The sequence below is a fragment of the Prionailurus bengalensis genome, chromosome D3, assembly GCF_016509475.1.
Source record: "Prionailurus bengalensis isolate Pbe53 chromosome D3, Fcat_Pben_1.1_paternal_pri, whole genome shotgun sequence".
Taxonomy (NCBI): domain Eukaryota; kingdom Metazoa; phylum Chordata; class Mammalia; order Carnivora; family Felidae; genus Prionailurus; species Prionailurus bengalensis.
In genome coordinates, this window is record NC_057356.1 from 91,820,472 (window position 1) to 91,826,471 (window position 6,000).

A 6,000-nucleotide genomic window follows, 5' to 3' on the forward strand; every position below is an offset into this window, starting at 1 on the left:
TTCACGTGACCCAGATGACGACCCTCTGACCCAGGGACTCTTATGCTCCCCATTTCACCAGTGGGGCCTCTGAGGCCCCCGAGAAACAAAGCAACTTGCCCAAGAGCACACAGCTGGTAAGAAGCCAAAAGGAACTCTGTTAGCTAAAAGTCAAGAACACAAGGGAAATGTTCGTTCTTTAACGTCTCTCAAACTTATTCACGCGAACGATTAACATGTCCAACGAAATATAATTACATATGGTATTCGGTGTAGATCGCATAGTACAGCTGCTTTTACTTCTAATAAAAAAAGGGCAACAGGTTTCAGAGAAAATTAAAAGGCATTTTTAGAGAAGACAGACATAAACATTAAGGACATTCAAACCCGTTACTTTTGGCTTTTATCCTGCACAGGAGAACGCCCAGCCAGGTCCAATTTCAGCAGCACAGATTGACTGCCTTTGAATGACTCTGAACCACTAAAGTGGTGCCTGAACACAAGGCATTTAAGATCTGAACTTGGGGACAGAGGCTGACATGTGCCCATGGCTTATAATCTGGTGGTGATGGAATTACAGGCGTGGTGCAGGCTGCCGGCCGGGAGAAAGCACAGAGGAGGAGACGAGCACAGAAGCACCAGGAGAAGGCAGTTCAGCGCCAGCCTGGAGCCCCCTCCCCGTCTCCTCCAGTGCAGGGGCTCCCCGTGTGTCGTGTGTACCCACGGGCACGTATGTGCCCTCGGGATATGGAGCCAGCGGGGTAGGTAAGCCACCACCAGGGCTTGGAGCGCACACCAGGGTTTCCCGTGCTCTCTCAGGTAGAGCCCCTGTGGGCGTCCACCAGGCTGGGCAGGGGAGCGATGGATGGACACGACACCTGCGGGCGTATTCTGGGGACCCCGGCAGGAGACCACCCCTGGACAAGGTTTTGCTCCTTTGCGTGTGTTGCGTTTTACAAGAAACTTGATGTGACACGAAGACCACACTTCCCTTGGTCAATGCTGTGCCTCCACGAGGCTCCAGTCCCAAAGGGAAGCTTCTGGAATGTGCAGAGCAGCTAGAGCTAGAAGGAGACAGAGGGCTGCCACGGTCCACTGTTAAATCCCGCCACGCCCGTGCTGCCCAGGCTGGCCCGCTACGCCTAGGACAGTGGCACTGGCTGCATGTGTGTACTAGGGATGTTAAATCACAAGTGGCTGTCCTTTGAATATAACGTGTGTGCTTTTTTTTTTTTTTTTTTTTTTTTTTCAGACCTGCTATCAAACTGAAGTTTGGCAACAAAAGCAAAAGTGCCGGCAATACTAGCCGCCAGGTCCTGGGCATCTCCAGTTCTAGGCACCACACTTTGTCGCAAGGGCTCTAACCCTGCAGGACAAGGAGTGTTATGCTCGTCTTACAGAGGAGGCAGCTGGATATGGTCAGTCATTTGCCCAGATCACACAGCACCGAAGTCACAGGGCTGGAGTGAAATGTGAATGCCTCTAATTCCCAAAGCCAAGTTCATGCTGGTGTGCCGTGCCACAGAAGGCCTCCCAACAGGGTTTGCCACGCTCGGAAAAAATGGGACTACGGAGAAAGAACAACTTTTGACAAGGTCTGAGAAAATGATAGAAAACAGTCCAGAAAACATTTCCAATTTGGGGCTAGGGCAGAGTGGACATGCATCTCCCGATTAGTCCCAGTAAGTACAGCAAAATCTCTGGACCTTATATGTGAGACAAACACAGAACGACTCTGAAAGGCAGAGAGAAAAGGCAGACCAGCTAGATGTGGTGGTGAGTTCATACACCTTGAACCACATCCTGGAGAAGCCAGCCACCCAGGAATGCCAACGGGCACAGGTGCAAAAGTCCCAAGAAGAGCCTGCTCTCTCTGGCCACAGGGACCCCCTAGCAGGACAGAGTACTTTGACACAGTCACGGACCTATGCCGTCCAAACGCATGGAGAAATGCATGGCCTCACCCCCACCCCACCAGCAAGGCCAAGACCAGAATGTTCTCTGCCACCTAGTGGGAAGAAGGTGGTCAGGGGAGGCCCAGCAGAGCTGGTACCATCACGTGCACCTGGCAGTGACGAGAGCCTGGCTAACTCAGTTTGTCGAAACGGTAAAGGCAAACGGCCCGTGGGGAGACTACAAGTCAAAGACAGGCTGCTGATGCAGAAATTGCAAATGAGACCCAGAACCCCATAACAGAATAGTCAGAATAGCCAGGTTATCATTAAAAAAGTTACTCATCATACCAATAACCAGGAAAATCTCCGTTTGAATGAGAAAATACACCCAAGATGTATGATACCAAGATGACAGAGATGTTAGAATTATCTGGCAAGGATTTTTTAAGCAGCCATCAAAACAAAAACAAAAACAAACAACAACAACAACAACAAAACAAAAAACCACCCTGGATCAACGAACAATTACAAACACACTTGAGGCAAATGAGAAAAAAGAAACTCTAGGCAAAGAGAGAGAAGACACGACGAAGAGCCACGTCAGGATTTTGGAAATGAAAAATACGATCATCCAAATGAAAGACTCAGTGGGGCCTCGGCATCAGAATGGAGAGGACAGAGAAAGAACCAGTGTACTTGAAGGTGGGGTGACAGAAGTCACCCAGTCTGAGCAGCAGAGAGGAAGTAGACTGGAGTGAAGGAGCAGGCAGATCAGAACGTCAGGGACCTGAGGCCAGAACAAGACATCACGTTCCTGTCACGGCCCTGGGGTGGGGGTGGGGGCGGGGAGGTGGCGGGGAGAGGGGAGGCTGAAAAAGTGTCAGACAAACAGGGATGAAAAGTTCCCAAATTTAGCAAAAGATGGAAATCTGTAGATTCAAGAAGCAGAGGAGACCCCAAACACTGCAGAATTAAAGACCTACAAGCCACGATGCATCACCATCATACGTCCCCGTAAGGGGGTTCATATCGCTAAGTGGTAATAGCATTTCATTTTTTCTATCAAAGAATGAAATAATGGCATAATTAGTTTCCATTTAAGAGAGAGTGATTTCCTACGACATCTCTGAAAGCACATTAACTAAATGTGACACTTAGTAACCATGTAAAAACATAAATATTATTAAAAAAAATCAGTTGGTTTTTAAAAGAACAATATGCAAGAATTCCAAATAGACCATAACTGTGCTTTTTGTCTGTTTTTGTTACTATAACACAAAGCTAATTGCCCATCTATATTTTAGTGCGTTTGATGAGCCAAAACCAAACAGGATATGGTATTTCATTTAAAAACGTGTTTGTCAACAAAACATGCTTTTATCAGATAATCATTTTGAAATGAATTAAATGGGGAACGTCACTTTCTCCATGGGGACAGCTGAAGTGTGTCTTCAGATGTTGTACGAACGATGATCATTTGTGTCAAAATGAATGTTCGAGTGCGATCACTAATGACATACTGATCAAAAACCACTTTTTAAAGTTAAAATTGCTTCTTCATTATGCATCATACAACAGGGATGGTATGATTAAAAAGAAAAAAAAAACCTCTCCCAGGATTGAGATTAGACATCACCGTGCAAGAGGTTTGCAAGGCCGACCAAGGTCGGGAAATTGCGCCCATCCCCTGACCACCTTCTTCCCTCTAGATGGTGGTGACCTTTCTGGTCTTGGCCTTCCTGGTGGGGTAGGGGTGAGGCCATGCATTTCTCCATGCGTTTGGACGGCACAGGTCCGTGACTGTGTCAAAGTACTCTGTCCTGCTAGGGGGTCCCTGTGGCCAGAGAGAGCAGGCTCTTCTTGGGACTTTTGCACCTGTGCCCGTTGGCATTCCTGGGTGGCTGGCTTCTCCAGGATGTGGTTCAAGGTGTATGAACTCACCACCACATCTGGCAGTAATAGGCTCCTTGGTTTGTCCCCAGCCACAATGTGCCCTCCCTTCTCCATTTCCTTGCCGTGGGATGGGATATGGCTCGGCGAAGAGAGCTCTCCATTTAAACTGAGATGCTCTCTTTGGGTCCCAGGTCACTTCCTTTACAGCCTGGTATTCACACCAACCCGAGAAAACAGTGGTGACAACGAGCTACGGGACTGGGGAGGAGGATGTGGAGACAGGAGGAGGCAGTGAAAGCCGCGGTTTGGAGAAGCATGTGTGTCCGAGGGCAGAAAACACAGGGTTCCCAGATACGGACCTGACTGGGCTCAAGGTGGTGTGAGCGTTTGGGGCAAGGGGAGCTCAGGGGACCGTCGGTGTTGACTCTGCGTGCACGCACGCTGGCCTGTCTGGACTCATCCACGGGCGCGGGAGGCTCTTCTTCACACCCACGCAGATATGTTTCATTTCGCTTTGTGTCAGCGTCATAAGCTGCCGAGCGGAGTCAATTAGCCATCCCGGTTGTCTGTTCTGGGTGAGCGATGTTTCCTGTTTGTGCACCGCCTAACACCAGTACTTGGCTTCATCCTGGGAGCAGAAAACAAGTCTGTCTCTACGGAGTCCTGAGCACAGCGGCCGCCGTGTGGCACGTGGGAGGGCGATACCCCAGACACAGGTGCAGCCATCTCTTGACACATCAGGATCCAGGGGAGTCTGACGTGGCCGAGAGTTCTCTGCAGGTTTAGTTGTTCCACTCACTTGAACCTTGGACATCCTGCTCCCCTGACCGCCTTTCATTTTACTCTCCCACAAACTGAGCATCATGAGAAAAGCCCAGAAGACGCCTGGGGGAGAAGAAGCCCCCAAACCGGGGCTGTGGGAGGATAAAGCCGGCACTTGGCAAAGAGTGTGGGTCACAGGCTGCCGGGAGACACGCGTGTGGACGCTCGGCCCCAGTGTGAGCCCCCAGGAGCCCCCGGGGAGCAGAAGGTGCCCCTCGGAGCCCAGGGCTCCTGCCCTCACAGTGGGGCTCCCTGGGGATCCGCCAGCCCCTCCAGGTACCCGCGACCAGGGAACCGCAGGCCCCGGGCCCTGGCCTCCCGGTGTCGTGGGGCGGAGGGCGGAAGGATAGACAGCTTCTGCCTTCGTCCACCTCTGCATGTTCTGGAAAGGGGCTGTCAGCTCCTCAGGCTCCTCTCCAGACAAAGCAACCCTCCCTGGATGTTTTCGAGCCGCCCTCCTCACTAAACCTCAGCGAAACAGGGAAATGATGAGCTGTTATTCTTTGTCAGCTTGAGGCTTTGTCCGGATTTTCAACTCCTCTAGCCTTTGAATGTCATTATAAATTTTGTTCACCATCAGGATTTCCAATTACGAAAAGGTTAATGCTAAAAGCAGGGTCGGGTGGGGACAGGGCGGGGACCACCCTCTGTAGAAATGCTGTGTGTTCAAAGGAACGTTTCCCACTAGTTTTGCCAAAATTCCCTCCGATGCCGTGGCCTCTCCTCATTACTTGGAATGGTTCTGGAAGCGGAATGGGGTTTCCACGGCTTTCTTCCCACCCCTGTCCCCTGGGGAAGGGGCGGGGACATCTCCTCAAGCTTCCAGTGAGCTTGGAACCGCGCGTTTGTATCACTAAGCTCTCAACTGAAATGTAAAATCTTTTTATTAGCTTTGAAAACATATGCTACTTACATTTTTGAAAAATATCCAAGTAATCCAAGGTGAAAGAAAAACCATCGTCCTGCCAAGGCCTAAATTAGAGTGTGTCTCCTACAGGCAGGACCATCCAGAAACGAGCCCCCCGCCCCCACCAGGGTCTCTGTGGCTATTTGCGTGTGCAAGTTCACGGCCTCACAGAGCCATGTCTGGGGAGTCCGCAGGTTTGAAACAGCTGATCCTTGAGAGGCCGTTGAAAGGGTGAAAACGCATTTATTTGCTTGCTCAGGGGAAGTTAATTCTAAAGAGCACTTTTGCTTGTCTTTACGACTTGAAGGCGCGGAAGTCACGGGGGCTCCCCTCCGTGGAAACGCTGTGAGTGACTCATCATCTTTGGTTGTCTTCCCAGGCTACAGAGAACCACGGCGGCTGCGAGGAGTCACATGGAGAAGTCTCGCCCAAGGCCCCAGGTGTGAGAGCCCCGGCCCCCTGGGCTCCTGTGTGTATGTGCATGTGGGTGCATGTGTGTGTGTG